The sequence below is a fragment of the Microtus pennsylvanicus genome, chromosome Y, assembly GCF_037038515.1.
Source record: "Microtus pennsylvanicus isolate mMicPen1 chromosome Y, mMicPen1.hap1, whole genome shotgun sequence".
In the NCBI taxonomy this organism is placed as follows: Eukaryota; Metazoa; Chordata; class Mammalia; order Rodentia; family Cricetidae; genus Microtus; species Microtus pennsylvanicus.
This window is the reverse complement of record NC_134602.1, coordinates 42,397,997-42,416,518: the sequence shown is the minus strand read 5'-3', so window position 1 is coordinate 42,416,518 and position 18,522 is coordinate 42,397,997.

Here is an 18,522-nt window from a genome sequence, read left to right as displayed (position 1 = left end):
CCTAACCCTAACCCTAACCCTAACCCTAACCCTAACCCTAACCCTAACCCTAACCCTAACCCTAACCCTAACCCTAACCCTAACCCTAACCCTAACCCTAACCCTAACCCTAACCCTAACCCTAACCCTAACCCTAACCCTAACCCTAACCCTAACCCTAACCCTAACCCTAACCCTAACCCTAACCCTAACCCTAACCCTAACCCTAACCCTAACCCTAACCCTAACCCTAACCCTAACCCTAACCCTAACCCTAACCCTAACCCTAACCCTAACCCTAACCCTAACCCTAACCCTAACCCAAAGACAATCATTAATACTAAACACTAACGTGGAACCTAACACAAACCCATAACTCCATTACAAACCCAAGCTGTCCATGTACCCTCGACCCCACTTCAAAAACCTGAAACTGATAACCTAACAAGACTCATAACCAATAAGCAATAAAAAAGAACATCAACGTGAGCCAAAAACAGAAGCCACACCATAACACAAAACCTAACACAAACCCAAATGTTGATTCAAAACCAAAAACAAAACCGTAAATCAATGCATGAACCAAAAACAAAGCACACAACCATATCTTAAACAAATCAAAAACCCTAAATCGAAAACATACCATAAACCCAAGCAAAGCACAAGAACAAAACACTGTCCAGAACCCTAACCCTTAACCCAATCTGAGCCAGAACTGGAACTCGTAACTCTAAATACCCTAATCCTCACCCCGCCCACTGCACCCTGAAAGCTGCTGACCCCATCCAACCCAAAATCTCACCTGTTTGCGCTCCTACGTGCTGCAACTCTGACAGAAATGGGTTACGATACAGAGAAAACAAACCGGGACATGAACAGCAACACAGCACAACGCCACACTCTCCGGAACATCGATAGAAAAGACGAATATTCTGGGTCATCCTCAACCTGCCTCAGGTCAAGGTACAATGAAAAGAAGAAGTTGGTCGACTCTAATGCAATAATTTATACAACATCCTAAGAGGTCACATTGAAACATCAGAATCACGTGATCACAGACCAGGCAGATTCAAAACAAAGGAAAAAAGGACTATAATTATGTAAGAAGATAACTTTATTGAGATGATAAATACATATAAAGGGAAGTGAAAATCTAACTAAAAAACGAAGAAAAAAGCAAGAGCTAAAATATGAAAGAAATTAAAAATCACACAAAAAAAGCAAGATAATGAAGGGGGAAAAAACCAGACTGCTGATGAAAACGGTTTGAGACCAAAGACTGAAATATAAGCCATAAAGAAAACAATAGAAAACCCAGATATGAAAATCCAGGGAAAAATGAACAGAAACTACAGAGGGAAGTACAACAAACAGAATAAAAGAGATGGAAGAGAGAATCTCAGGCTTGAAGAACGCTAGATCAGGTAATGAAAAAAACCATGAAACCTAACAAATTTTTAACAAAACATACATAAAATGTGGGGAAACAGAAAACAAAACCTAAGAAATGAGGGATAGAAGGCACAGAAAATATAATCAAGAAAATTACAAAATGAATCTTTCAAAACATAAAGAAGGATATCTTACCTTAAGAAGGAGGTATAAGAAGCATAAAGAACAACAAATAAAGTAGATTAAAAAGATCCCCAAAACATCAAACACAAAAGCATACAGAATAAAGAATATCAGGATGTGCAAAAGAAAAAGGCGAAGTAACAAACACATTTAGGTAAACCTATCAGAATTACTCCCAACGTCTCAAAGGAAACCGTGAAAGCAAAAAGAGCTGGGATAAATGTGCAGCAGGCAATATGAGACCTTGAATACAAATACAGACTGCTAAAACCTCCAAAGCTTCCTTTCACCATTGGTTAAAAACAAGGCATCACCTGACCAAAAAAAATACTTAAAAATACATATCAAAATTCCCAGCCTCAGTAAAAGGAAAACACCAACGCAAGAATGAAAACTTCACACACGAATTCTAAAGCAAAAAAAAAAACTCACATCAGCAAAACTCTAACAACAATTCTCACTTAAAAATAACAGAAATTATCATCTATTAGTCATGAATGTCTCTTACTATCCATGTGCTCAAAGCACATAGAATGACACAGTCTAAGAGAATAGAGAGGAAAACAAAAATCAACAATCTATTGTATACAGGAAAAATACCTCAGCATCAAAGACAGACAGCACCTCAGAATAAAAAACTCAAATTACTCATCCAAACCTAATCACTAATGGCAGGATATCTCAGTATTCCGCAATCGACAATGAACAGGTTAACCGGACAAAAATTTATAAGCGAAATAAGAGAACTAAGAGATGTAATGAATGAAATGGGCCTGAGAGACATCTTTAGAAGAATACACCCAAACAGGAAAGAATATAGCATCTTCCCAGCACCTCATGAATACTTTTATAAAGCTGACCACACACTGTGCAACACAGAAAACATACACAGGAAAAAAATGGAGTAATACACTGTGTCCTATCAGATGACCACAATTTAAAATTAGAACTTGACAGCAACAGCATTCTCAGAAATCCTACAAAACAATGGAAATTGAACAGCAAACTACTGAACGACCCAAGGGTCAACGTAAAATAAAGACTTCCTAAAATTGAACAAAAATGAGGGAACGTTATACCCAAACTTATGAGCAATATGAAAGCAGTGCTAAGAGGAAAGTTCCGAGCTCATACAGAAAGCTCACACTAGTGAGTTAAATCATGTGAATGCTGTAGAACAAAAAAACCAGACATGCCCAGAAGGAGTAGAAAACAGAAAATAATCAAATTGAGGGATGAAATAATTGATATAGAAACCAAAATGCAATGAATCAATGAGACAAAGAGCAGGTTGTTAGAGAAAATAAAGATAGACAAACCCTTATGCAAACTAATAAAAAAGACAAGAGAGAACATGCAAACTAACACAATCAGAAATGAAAATATGACAACAGACACCAAGGAAATCGACAGAACCCTTAGATCATACCATAGAAACCTGTACTATACAAAATTGTGAAACAGAAATGAAATGGACAATTTTCTGTCTAGGTACCATTTACATAAATAATATAAAGCATAGGTGAGCAATTTAAATATGTATATTAAAGAAAATATAAGCTCTCATCAAAAGCAAACAGAGGATTCAAGGGCCCAATGGTTTTAATGAAGAATTCCATCGGAACTACCTATACCGCGCTACGTGTTGCACATAATATACCCAGAAGGAACATTGCCTGAACTCTTTTTGAGTATGCAGTAAGATTGATGTGAAAACAAAAAGACTCACCCGAGAAAGAGAATTAAAAAATAATCTCAGTAATGAACATGAATGCAAAAATACTCAATAAAATGATGGCACACCGAATCCAGGAATACGTTATAGAAACCTTCATGATCGATTCACCAAAGATGCAGGGATGGTACAACAGTCATAAATGCATTAATGGAGTCCATGATAGAAATAAATATAAAGAATAAGTAATTATGAACAACCTAAGGAGTAATAAAATAGGCACATATCGCACTTGTCATAAAAGGCTCTCAGCATAGTCCATTAATCGTACCTGGATTAATGTTAATGAAAATTAAGAAATATAATCTGCATGTCCAGATTTTACGTAATGTACTCTAAAACATCAGCCATGTATTTGGAAAACTTTTGAACAACTTTGGCAAAGTACTTCGATAATAATTGGTCAATTATAACAATTATTATATATTAATTATAATATATAATAATTATATATTATTATTATATAATATAATAATAATTGGCACATAGGGTTAACCTAGTAACAACGGCTCTGAAATATCACGTGGGATTTACTATGTGTCACTGGGATGAACCAGGACGAGAATAAAACTAAGCGGAGGCCGTTTTCTGGCATTGATTCCCTTCCACACAGCCACTACTGCAATACAGATCCACATTGACAAGATGAGAGCTGCCTTAACCCAAACCCAGAACCTGAACCTTAACCCTAACCCCAACCTAACCCTAACCCTCAGCCCTAACCGGAACTCTAACCGGAACCCGAACCCAGAACCTGAACCTTAACCCTAACCTTCAACCCTAACCGGAACTCTAACCGGAACCCGAACCCAGAACCTGAACCTTAACCCTAACCCGAATCACAGCCCGAGTCAGAATCCCAGTCAGAACCCCAACCAACAATCTCTAAAACCAAACCCTAACGCTCACCTGAACCTGAACACAAATACAAACCCAAACTATGACCCTGAGCTAAACCCTAAACAATAACCCATAAACCATCAACAGAATTCCTACCCAAATCAAAACACAAAATATAACCTGAAATGGAAACCAGAACCCAAACCAGAACCTGAGCACTACACAGGAACGTTAATGCAAACACAAACACAAACAAAAAACGTAACCCACTGATCATAACCAGAACACCAAACCATAACAGCAGCCACGAACCCCAACACCGACACCCAACCCATAAACCCCAACACTAATCCTGACCCTCGAACCATAAACCTTATACCAGAACCCTAACAATGAACGCCAAAAAAACTCAAACCTGGACCATGACGATTCCCCAAAACTGCGATGAGAACCTGAAAATGAAGCGTAAACACTAAAAAGATGACGACCAAAAATCAATGCCCCCTTCCACAAACCTGGGCCAGAACCAGAAACAAAAACCATGAAAAAAACCATTAACACTTACTCAGATACTAAATGATAACAAACAACAAACAGGTTATTTTATGTAAAGGTAGACAAACCCCTATGCAAACAATTAAAGAAGATGAGAGAGAACATCCAAATTAAAACAATTGGAAATTAAAATGGATACATTACAACAGACACAAAGGAAATCCACAGAACCCTTAGATCATACTATATAAACCTGTACTGTACAAAATAGTGAAGCAGAATAGAAATGGACAATTTTCTGGGTGGGTACCATTTACATAAATTAAATAAAGCATAAATTAAATAAATTTACATAAATTAAATAAAGCATAAATTAAATAAATTTACGTAAATTAAATAAAGCATAAGTTAAATAAATTTACATAAATTAAATAAAGCATAAATTAAATAAATTTACATAAATTAAATAAAGGTGAGCAATTTAAATAGGTATATACTCTTAAAGGAAATAGAAGTTCCCATCAAGAGCAAACAAAATATCCCAGGGCCAAATGGTCCTAATGAAGAATTCCATTAGAACTTCCTATACTCCTCTAAGTGTTGCACATAATATAACCAGAAGGAACTGCAGAGCTAAGGAAACTAAGAGAAGACAGACCAAGAAAAAACCACAAGCACAGAGGCAGCCGCAGCAAAGACCATACCAAGCAGGCAAGACTCTCCTAACAGGATTGGTACAAATGTGCATGCATTTATGTCGGAATACCTCCAAAAATTTGAAAGACAACATGATAGTATGAAAAGCCAGGGAATATACAACAGGAGAATTTGAACACCCTAATCCAGAGGTAGCACATGAAATAGACTTTAAACTTAAAATTATGAAAAATATAGGGACCATCAAAAGAATGTAAAAAAACAACTTTAAACAAAAGGCTGAGAAAAATGACAACAACTCTGAAGAAATGAGAAATCAAAGAAACCCTGGGAAAGAAAACCAAGAAAAAGCAATCAAAATGGTAATAGAAAGATTTCAAGACTTGAAAACTGTAATGGAGGAAAAGGATTCAACAAAATTAGAGAATAAATCTTTCCCAACCTAAAAAATGACATTCCTATTAAGGTAAAAGAAGCATACAGAACACCAAGTAGACTGAAACAGAAACCCTCAATGGCTAATAATAAAAACACAAAAGATACCATATTAAGAAAGAATATTAAGAGCAGCAAATACTTTATACTCACAGCAGGAATATCATCAAGATGAAGTATCAATACCAAATATAAATTTCAGTAATATAAAAGCACCCACATCACTAGAAATAAATTTATGCCCGAAACCACACTAATAGTAGGAGACTGCAGCACTCCTCTCTCAATAAAGGACAGGACAACCAGACAGAAACATAACAGAGAAATAAGAGGAATAATGGAGATGATGAAATAAATGGACTTCATAAATATCTGTAGAACATTCCGCCCTAATAGTAAAGCATATATCCTCTCACCTACTCATAGAACCTGGAGAGATGGCTCAGTGGTTAGAGCACTGCCTGCTCTTCCAAAGGTCCCGAGTTCAATTCCCGACAACCACATGGTGGCTCACAACCATCTGTAATGATGTCTGGCGCCCTCTTCTGGCCTGCTGACACACACACAGACAGAATATCACATACATGATAAATAAATTACCAAGAAAGTAAATATTTAAAAAAATTTTGCAAGCACGTGAGCATTATCAGATGACCATGGATCAAAGTTGAAGTATAACAACTGTTATTACACCAAAAACCGACAAACTCATGGAAAGGGAACAGGCAAACACTAAACCGTACCTGGGCCAGGGAAGAAATAAAGAAATGAAAGTATTCCTTGAATTCAAAGAAAATAAAGACACAACGTAACCACACTGAAAGTGGCACTAGGAGGAAAATCCATCTTCTCAGCACCTCATGAAAAGGTCTATAAAGCTGACCACACTGTGGAACAAAGTAAACATACACAGAAAAAAAATGGAGTAATACACTGTGTCCTATCAAATGACCATGATTTAAAATTAGAACTTGACAACAACAGTACTATCGGAAATCCTACAAAACAATGGAAATTGAATAGCAAACTACTTAACGATGCATGGATCAATGAAAAATAAAATAAATACTTCCTAAAACTCAACAAAAATGAAGGCACGTTGTACCCAAACCTATGTAACACTATGAATGCAGTGCCAAGAGGAAACTTCCTAGTAAAAACAGAAAGCTCACACTAGTGACTTAACAACACATGTGAATGGTCTCGGGGAAAAAAAAGCAGACATGACCAGAATAAGTAGAAAACAGAAAATAAAAAAATTGAGGGTGGGAAAAAAATTAAATAAATTAAATAAATAAAATAAAGAAGATAAACAAACACTAATGCAAACTAATAAAAGACAAGAGGGAACATCCAAAGTAACACAATCATAAATGAATAGGGATACATGACAACAGACACTAAGGAAACACAGAATCCTTAGATCAAACCACAGAAACCTGTACTCCACAAAATTGTGAAACATAAATGAAATGGACAATTTTCTGGCTAGTCAACATTTACCTAAAATAAAATAAGGCTTGGATGAGCAATTTAAATAGCCATATACTCTTTTTTTTAATTTTTTTTTAAATTTATTTATTTATTATGTATACAATATTCTGTCTGTGTGTATGTCTGAAGGCCAGAAGAGGGCACCAGACCTCATTACAGATGGTTGTGAGCCACCATGTGGTTTGCCAGGACTCGAACTCAGGACCTTTGGAAGAGCAGGCAATGCTCTAACCACTGAGCCATCTCTCCAGCCCCCTAGGCATATCCTCTTAAAGGAAACCGAAGCTCTCATCAAAAGCAAACCAAATATCCCAGGGCCAAATGGTTTTAATGAAGAATTCCATCAGAACTTCCTGTATACTCCTCCAGATGTTGCACAAAACATAACCAGAAGGAACATTGCCAGACTCGTTTTATGAGTATGCAGAGTCAGGGGGAAAATTCCTGGAGATCTGACAGCCAAACTAGCGAAAAAAGCAAACTCCAGATTCAACGACTCAGCTTAAGACAAACTGTGGAGAGCAACAAAGGAGAACCCCTGATGTCAGCCTCAGGCGTCCATACATGCGTGAACGTGTATAACCATGTGCACCCCATTCCACATACACACACCTAAGAATTTTCTCTGCATGTCCTTTGTAGCATTCCTTGGGTAAGAATAGGACCTCATACCTATTGCAGGATGATCGTAAAAAATAAGCATGTGAAAAAAAAATAAAAATAAATAAAAATAAAAAAAAATAAAAAATAAACATGTGTAAAATGTCTGGCAATCAAGATCAGAGTTCTATTACCTTTATTATCAAAAAATCTTGGCCAGGCGGTGGTGGCGCACATGCCTTTAATCCCAGCACTCGGGAGGCAGAGGCAGGTGGATCTCTGTGAGTTCGAGACCAGCCTGGTCTACAGAGCTAGTTCCAGGACAGGCTCCAAAGCTACAGAGAAACCCTGTCTCGAAAAACCAAAAAAAAACATTTATCTTTGGTCATATATAAAATACTGACCACTGTACCAAGTGAAGAAACAAAAAAAAATATGAAACTTTTCAAGTAAGAGTCTGAAATGCCGATGAAAACGGGAGCATTTCTTCTGGGTAGGTGCTGGCTGCTTCAATATGAACAGTCTTAAACACCGAACATTAAACCTCCATGGAGGCAATACTAACTGCAGAGCTCACTCCACTGAGTCTGGCAGTTCTATCGTACTACAATTAATAATAATATAATAAATAAATAATAAAATAATAATAAGAGAAAAAATAAATAATAAAATAATAGATAAAATATAAATAATATAAATAAAAAATAAATAATAAAATAATAATAAGATAAAAAATAAATAAAATATAAATAATATAAATAAAAAATAAATAATAAAATAATAATAAGAGAATAATCATGAAAAACACTATAAAGTTTGAGAGTGAAGCGTTTCTATATTAACATCAACAAATGCCTGAGGTCAATTTTTAAATCTGACAAAATTACATGGGGCTCCTGAGAGAGCAAGCGTATTGGCCCTCATGAAGGATTTTTATTTAATTTAGACTCAATTCATTCTTCTTCTTCCCTGAGAATGTGGAGGGCACGGCCAAGCTTAACCTTTGATCTCCGCATAACCAATTTCTAAGTCTGTTTTGCCTCTGTCCATGACGAGAACCAACTTGTTCCAAAATTCTATAAAATGATTTTTCATGTTAAACTCTGCTGTTTCTGGGAATGCTAAAAGCTAGAACTCTTCACATATGTGGGAAAAGTTCTATTTGGACCTTTCAGTTCTGTACCAGAAAAAAGAGACATTTTTTAAGAACTTTGCCACTGTGGCTTATTTAAAAAAAAAAGGCTTTCTAACTTTAAACATGTTTAAAAGGCCTTCTTTCCCTATACATGTGTTTAAAAGTTCAAGGCTTTTTTAATAAAAAAACAAAACAAAATCAAAGTTCATTGTGTGTGTAAACAAAATTATGGAACGGCCTGTATTCCTCTTTATAGATTATTTTTCTTAGTCATCTCATTTATAAATATATGAGTTTTACATTAGGAATTTTCATTTATCGTTTTTCTTTTTGCTTTTTGCTGGGTTGGAACTTGAGGCCACTCCCATGCAATTCAAGTGTTTATTACTGAGCTACTCCCAAATTCAAGATTGAACCTTTTTGTTTTGTTGGGGTTTTTTTTTTTGTTGTTTTGTCTGTTTGGATTTTTTGTTATTATTGTTTTTGAGGTGGAGTATCTCTGTGTAACCCTGGCTGTACTAGAACTCACTCTGTAGACCAGGCTAGCCTCAAACTCAGAGATCTCCCTGCCTCTGCCTCATGAGTGAAGGTTGTAATTTTTTAAAGATAATGAAAAATATGGCTATTTGCTTTTTATCCCTGTAACAAAATACCTCCAGGAACCTAAAATGACTAAAGGTTTCAGAGATCCATGATCAGATGGCTTTACAGTATGGGCCTCAGACAAGACAAAAAAGTAGTGGGTGAAGCACACAGCAGAGAAGGCTGCTTACTCAGCCAACAGACAGTAGTAACTGAGAGCTAAGAAGCCAGAGCAAGGCATCGCTTCACAGAAACACCCCGCGAGGGGCTGGGGAGATGGCTCAGTGGTTAAGAGCATTGCCTGCTCTTCCAATGGTCCTGAGTTCAATTCCCAGCAACCACATGGTGGCTCACAACCATCTGTAATGGGATCTGGTGCCCTCTTCTGGCCTGCAGACATACATGCAGACAGAATACTGTATACATAATAAATAAATAAATATTTAAAAAAATCAAATTTAAAATAAATAAATAAATAAATAAATACTTAGTACCAACTTCACTATTAAAAAAAAACAGTTCACTAATATGTCTAAGTTTCTTTCTCATTTCTCTTCAAAGGAAATGTGTCATAAAAATACACACATTTTATCAAACACACTACACACTAGACCAACACATACACACGATACAAACACACTACACACACCATACTACACCAAACACATATACATACACACATCACACACTACACCACACACATACACACACCACACACATTACACACCACACACACATACACACACTACACCACACACACACATCACACACTACACACCACACACATACATATATACAACTAAACCACATACATACACACATACACACACCAAACACCTCACACACACACATGACACACACATACATATATAGATAATACACACACCACACACACACCACACACACTATAAAGAATCTTAAGAAAGCAGTTAGACCTGGGCATGGGCATAGTCGCACACCTTTAATCTCAGCACTTGAGAGGCAGAGGCAGGCAGATCTCTGTGAGTTCAAGGCCAGCCTGGTCTACAGAGAGAATTTCAGAACCGTCAGGGATACATAGAAATCGTGTCTCAAAAGTACTGAGTTCGAGACCAGCCTTGTCTACATAGAGAATTTCAGAACCGTCAGGGATACGTAGAAATCGTGTCTCAAAAGTACTGAGTTCGAGACCAGCCTTGTCAACATAGAGAATTTCAGAACAGTCGGGGATACATAGAAATCGTGTCTCAAAAGTACTGAGTTCGAGACCAGCCTTGTCGACATAGAGAATTTCAGAACAGTCAAGGATACGTAGAAATCGTGTCTCAAAAGTGCAAAAGGAAAAAAAAAAACATCCGCAGCAAGTAGTTGGTTTAAAAAAATATAGAAAATAAAGAAATTTTCTGGAAAAATAAAGTAAAAATGAACACTGCCTAACTAAGGTTTTCATTAATCTTAAACATAGCCCAATTTCTTGCTATTTTTAGAAGAATTATTTACGTGTGTGAGTGCTTCTATTTGCATGTGTGCCAGCATGAAAGAAGAGGGCACCAGCTCCCATCACAGATGGTTGTGAGCCGCCATGTGGTGGCCGGGACTCGAACCCAGGACCCCTGGAAGAGCAGCCAGTGCTCTTCACCGCTGACCACTCCTCTAGCCCCAACTCCTTGTCATTTTAAGGCAAGAGATATTGTTCTATTTCTCCTTAAACCATGCACCAAACAGAAAATAGCAAGGTAAAGCAAAATTTTAAATCACAAAGGTAACCACAGCTCCTCAAGAATGGCCTGGGTGCCAAGAATGTAGGATCCAAAAATTGTGTATACAGAAGTCAAATTTTTTGAAATTTTTTAAAAAAAATCTATACTTTTTTTTTCAAAAACAATGGATCATGTCAAAGCTTGAAAACATCACGTTTTCTTTGCACATGAAAAATATGGACGTTAATAAGACCTAACAGGAGATGTAAATATCTGGGTAGGGAAGGTCGACAGTCACAGAACTTAGGAGGCGGAGGCAAGGGAATGCATCAACCCCGAGCCAACGTGGAATTACTTTTATTTATTTATTTATTTATTTATTCATTTATTTACTTATTTTATTTATTTATGTATTTATTTTATTATTTTATTTATTTTATTATTTTATTATTTACGTATTTATTCATTATTTTATTTATTTATTTATTTATTCATTTATTTATTTATTTTATTTATGTATTTATTTATTATTTTATTTATTTATTTATTTATGTATTTATTTTATTATTTTATTTATTTATTTATTTTTATTTATGTATTTATTCATTATTTTATTTATTTATTCATTTATTTATTTATTTTATGTATTTATTTTATTATTTTATTTATTTTATTATTTTATTATTTACTTATTTATTTATGTATTTATTTTACAGCCCGACCGCAGTTTCCCCTCCTTCCTCTCCTCCCATTCCCTCCCCCCTCACCTCTGTGCCCCCAGTCTACTGTTTCTGCTGCCTTACTTTTTAAGTTGTCTTTCCTATCCTTGTGAGCAAAATAAAAAATACAACACACAGAGCTCCAGATCTCATTACAGGTGGTTGTGAGCCACCATGTGGTGGCCGGGACTCGAACCCAGGACCTCTGGAAGAGCAATCAGTGCTCTTAACCTCTGAGCCATCCCTCCAGCCCCTATGCACAGTTTCTCATGTTTGTTTTTCAGGCTATTTAAGACAAATTTCTAAAATGAATTTATGAGTTCAAGCAGTAAGACCTTTGAGAGAGTTACAAAAATTTGCATACTGCTTTTCAAAGCTCATAAATTGCACGTTTTTATCTCTTCTGACAAGGTCACATCACTGCATCCTCAAAGACATTGGACATTTTTAGTGTTATAGTAAATTTGTGTTCTAATAAATAAAGTTTTCCTGGAGATCAGAAGACCCTGGGCTACACAAAATCAGAGGTCAGACTGGGGTCACACGGGGGTCAGACTGGGGTCACACAGGTCAGACTGGGGTCACACGGGGGTCAGACTGGGGTCTCACACAGGTCAGACTGGGGTCACACAGGTCAGACTGGGGTCACACAGGTCAGACTGGGGTCACACGGGGGTCAGACTGGGGTCACACGGGGGTCAGACTGGGGTCACACAGGTCAGACGGGTCACAGAGGTCAGACTGGGGTCACACAGGTCAGACTGGGGTCACACAGGTCAGACTGGGGTCACACACAGGTCAGACTGGGGTCACACAGGTCAGACTGGGGTCACACAGGTCAGACTGGGGTCACACAGGTCAGACTGAGGTCACACACAGGTCAGACTGGGGTCATACAGAGGTCAGACTGGGGTCACACAGAGGTCAGACTGGGGTCACACAGAGGTCAGACTGGGGTCACACAGAGGTCAGACCGGGGTCATACTGGGGTCGCGTAAAAGAAAATCAATTTAAGCACCAAAAGGAAGACGGAACAAAGCCTGCGTCTCACCCACACTAAACAAATCCTCTACCCTGAGTCACAGTCTCAGGACTCGAATGTTTCATCACGAGAGAATATTGTATACATAATAAATAAATATAAAAATCAGAATAACGTATACATCATAAGTAAATATAAAAATCAGAATATGGTATCCATAATAAATCAATATAAAAATTAGAATATTGTGTATATAATACATAAATAATTAAATATAAAATTAGAATATTGTTTCCATAATAAATATATAAATAAATATTTAAAAAAAAAACTTAGGAACCTCAGTGATACCTTTCTGACAAGATACCCCCACGGCACAATAACAGCACAAGGGCACTTTATCATGGGAATGACCAACATCTGTCTAATAGAACTTAAGGTCTACTCCATAGGAGGGAATGCACACATTTTATATATTTTTATATATATATATATAATATATATATAAATATATATATTTTTATATATTTTATATATTTTTATATATATATATTTTATAAAAATCATATATATTTATATATATACAATATACTTTCTAACAATCCTCTAAATGCTTACTCTTTTTTTTTTTTTCTGACTCTATACATTTCATTTACTGGAACATTATAAATTAACAATGGAATCAGATCACACTCAGTAACCAGAACAGTGTCGGAGTTTTCATTGATATAGATTACCCATGTCATTATATTCCTTTTTCTATTTTTATTTATTTATTAAAGATTTCTGTCTCTGGAGAGAATATGTAGAGAACATTATAGAGATATACAACAGGTCCACATGGAGAGAATATGGGACCACAGGGGCTCAGCCCCAACTGGTTTTCCTACAATGCACATGAGGGAGTTAAAACTTTAATTTTTATTTAATGTAATCAGAATTTTAATTTCATTTTGATGCAATTAGAACTTTAGTAATTTTTATTTAACGTAATGAGAATTTTAATTTGATTTTAATGCAATTAGAACTTTAATTTTAATTTAATTAGAATTTTCGTTTTGATTTTATTGTAATTAGAACTTAAATTAAAATTCTCATTACAAAAGGAATCAAATGAAATCAAAATTCTAATTCCACTAAATAAAAATTAATTTAACGTAATTAGAATTTTTGATTTGATTTCATTGTCATTAGAACTCTGATTTAATTTTTATTTAACGTAATTAGAATTTAATTTGATTTGATCTTAATTCAATTAGAACTTTAAATTTCATTTAAATTTAATGTAATTAGAACGAGCATCCAGATAGGTTATCAGTGCTCAGTCAGCTTTTCATCAATACCATTTAAGGTTTGCAGCTAAAGCGGAGTCAGGAAGCCTCTCTTTTTTTTTTGTCAAATATTTATTATGTATACAATATTCTAATTTTATATTTAATTATTTATGTATTATATACACGATATTCTAATTTTTATATTGATTTATTATGGATACAATATTCTAATTTTATATTTAATTATTTATGTATTATATACACAATATTCTAATTTTTATATTGATTTATTATGGATACAATATTCTCATTTTATATTTAATGATTTATGTATTATATACACAATATTCTAATTTTTATATTGATTTATTATGGATACAATATTCTCATTTTATATTTAATTATTTATGTATTATATACACAATATTCTAATTTTTATATTGATTTATTATGGATACAATATTCTGATTTTTATATTAACTTATATTAACTCTTATAACTTATATTAGCCCATAATTCTTGTTGTTTCACCTCTACTTCCTGCCTGGTTACTGGTCACACAGCATTTATTTAAAATACAAGGGACAGGGTCCAGACCATTGTCCCATGGCACAAACCATGAAACACGAATTGATAATAATAATTCTTGCTAAAGGCTAATTCACACATAGAGTCCTCGTGTAAATCTTCAAGGACCAATTCCAGGAGACCACGAGAAAGGTAGGAAGCCATGTTTCCGCCAGGAGCGAAGCCACTTCCGCCACGACTTCCGCCAGTACTTCCGCCAGCAGTGAAGCCACTTCCTCCGGCACTTCCGCCAGCACTTCCGCCAGCAGTGAAGCCACTTCCTCCGGCACTTCCGCCAGTACTTCCGCCAGCAGTGAAGCCACTTCCTCCGGCACTTCCGCCAGCACTTCCGCCACGACATTCTGTTGTTGATATAACTGCAGCAGCACGAGGAGCTGGACATGCTGCAAGCCCCTAATCCTGCACATAAATAGCTGGACATGCTGCAAGCCTCTAATCCTGCACATAAATAGCTGGACATGCTGCAAGCCCCTAATCCTGCACATAAATAGCTGGACATGCTGCAAGCCTCTAATCCTGCACACAAGGAGCTGGACATGCTGCAAGCCCCTAATCCTGCACATAAATAGCTGGACATGCTCTACACCTCTAATCCTGCACATAAATAGCTGGACATGCTGCAAGCCTCTAATCCTGCACATAAATAGCTGGACATGCTGCAAGCCTCTAATCCTGCACATAAATAGCTGGACATGCTGCAAGCCCCTAATCCTGCACATAAATAGCTGGACATGCTGCAAGCCTCTAATCCTGCACATAAATAGCTGGACATGCTGCATGCCTCTAATCCTGCACATAAATAGCTGGACATGCTGCAAGCCTCTAATCCTGCACATAAATAGCTGGACATGCTGCATGACTCTAATCCTGCACATAAATAGCTGGACATGCTGCAAGCCCCTAATCCTGCACACAAGGAGCTGGACATGCTGCAAGCCTCTAATCCTGCACATAAATAGCTGGACATGCTGCAAGCCCCTAATCCTGCACATAAATAGCTGGACATGCTGCAAGCCCCTAATCCTGCACATAAATAGCTGGACATGCTGCAAGCCTCTAATCCTGCACATAAATAGCTGGACATGCTGCAAGCCTCTAATCCTGCACATAAATAGCTGGACATGCTGCAAGCCTCTAATCCTGCACATAAATAGCTGGACATGCTGCAAGCCTCTAATCATGCACACAAGGAGCCGGACATGCTGCAAGCCTCTAATCCTGCACATAAATAGCTGGACATGCTGCAAGCCCCTAATCCTGCACATAAATAGCTGGACATGCTGCAAGCCCCTAATCCTGCACATAAATAGCTGGACATGCTGCAAGCCTCTAATCCTGCACATAAATAGCTGGACATGCTGCATCTCTAATCCTGCACATAAATAGCTGGACATGCTGCAAGCCTCTAATCCTGCACATAAATAGCTGGACATGCTGCAAGCCCCTAATCCTGCACATAAATAGCTGGACATGCTGCAAGCCTCTAATCCTGCACATAAATAGCTGGACATGCTGCAAGCCTCTAATCCTGCACATAAATAGCCGGACATGCTGCAAGCCCCTAATCCTGCACATAAATAGCTGGACATGCTGCAAGCCCCTAATCCTGCACATAAATAGCTGGACATGCTGCATGCCTCTAATCCTGCACATAAATAGCTGGACATGCTGCAAGCCTCTAATCCTGAACACAAGGAGCTGGACATGCTGCAAGCCCCTAATCCTGCACATAAATAGCTGGACATGCTGCAAGCCTCTAATCCTGCACATAAATAGCTGGACATGCTGCATGCCTCTAATCCTGCACACAAGGAGCTGGACATGCTGCAAGCCTCTAATCCTGCACATAAATAGCTGGACATGCTGCAAGCCCCTAATCCTGCACATAAATAGCTGGACATGCTGCAAGCCCCTAATCCTGCACATAAATAGCTGGACATGCTGCAAGCCCCTAATCCTGCACATAAATAGCTGGACATGCTGCAAGCCTCTAATCCTGAACACAAGGAGCTGGACATGCTGCAAGCCTCTAATCCTGCACATAAATAGCTGGACATGCTGCAAGCCTCTAATCCTGAACACAAGGAGCTGGACATGCTGCAAGCCTCTAATCCTGCACATAAATAGCTGGACATGCTGCAAGCCTCTAATCCTGCACATAAATAGCTGGACATGCTGCATGACTCTAATCCTGCACATAAATAGCTGGACATGCTGCAAGCCTCTAATCCTGCACATAAATAGCTGGACATGCTGCAAGCCCCTAATCCTGCACACAAGGAGCAGGACATGCTGCAAGCCTCTAATCCTGCACATAAATAGCTGGACATGCTGCAAGCCTCTAATCCTGCACATAAATAGCTGGACATGCTGCAAGCCTCTAATCCTGCACATAAATAGCTGGACATGCTGCAAGCCCCTAATCCTGCACATAAATAGCTGGACATGCTGCAAGCCTCTAATCCTGCACATAAATAGCTGGACATGCTGCAAGCCCCTAATCCTGCACATAAATAGCTGGACATGCTGCAAGCCCCTAATCCTGAACATAAATAGCTGGACATGCTGCAAGCCTCTAATCCTGCACATAAATAGCTGGACATGCTGCAAGCCCCTAATCCTGCACATAAATAGCTGGACATGCTGCAAGCCTCTAATCCTGCACATAAATAGCTGGACATGCTGCAAGCCTCTAATCCTGCACATAAATAGCTGGACATGCTGCAAGCCTCTAATCCTGCACATAAATAGCTGGACATGCTGCAAGCCTCTAATCCTGCACATAAATAGCTGGACATGCTGCAAGCCTCTAATCCTGCACATAAATAGCTGGACATGCTGCAAGCCTCTAATCCTGCACATAAATAGCTGGACATGCTGCATGCCTCTAATCCTGCACATAAATAGCTGGACATGCTGCAAGCCTCTAATCCTGCACACAAGGAGCTGGACATGCTGCAAGCCTCTAATCCTGCACATAAATAGCTGGACATGCTGCAAGCCTCTAATCCTGCACATAAATAGCTGGACATGCTGCATGCCTCTAATCCTGCACATAAATAGCTGGACATGCTGCAAGCCTCTAATCCTGCACACAAGGAGCTGGACATGCTGCAAGCCTCTAATCCTGCACATAAATAGCTGGACATGCTGCAAGCCTCTAATCCTGCACATAAATAGCTGGACATGCTGCAAGCCCCTAATCCTGCACATAAATAGCTGGACATGCTGCATGCCCCTAATCCTGCACATAAATAGCTGGACATGCTGCAAGCCTCTAATCCTGCACATAAATAGCTGGACATGCTGCAAGCCTCTAATCCTGCACATAAATAGCTGGAACTCCTAAACTTGTGGTCAAATAAATAAATAAATAAAATAAAAATCAATATAAAATCAAATAAATCAAGTAGCTAAATGACAAAGTGCTTCGCAATTCCAAACGCAAACTAATTTATTCTTCATAAAAGCTCATCCTAGCCAGCCATGGCGATATGGTAGAATCCTGTAATCGTAGCTACTTTGAAGGTACCCTGGGTGCTCAGTGCTCAGTACCCTGGGTGCTCAGTGCTCAGTAACCTGGGTGCTCAGTGCTCAGTAACCTGGGTGCTCAGTGCTCAGTAACCTGGGTGCTCAGTGCTCAGTGCCCAGGGTGCTCGGTGGTCAGTACTCAGTGCTTACGGATCGGTGCTCAGTACCCTGGGTGCTCAGTGCTCAGTAACCTGGGTGCTCAGTGCTCAGTAACCTGGGTGC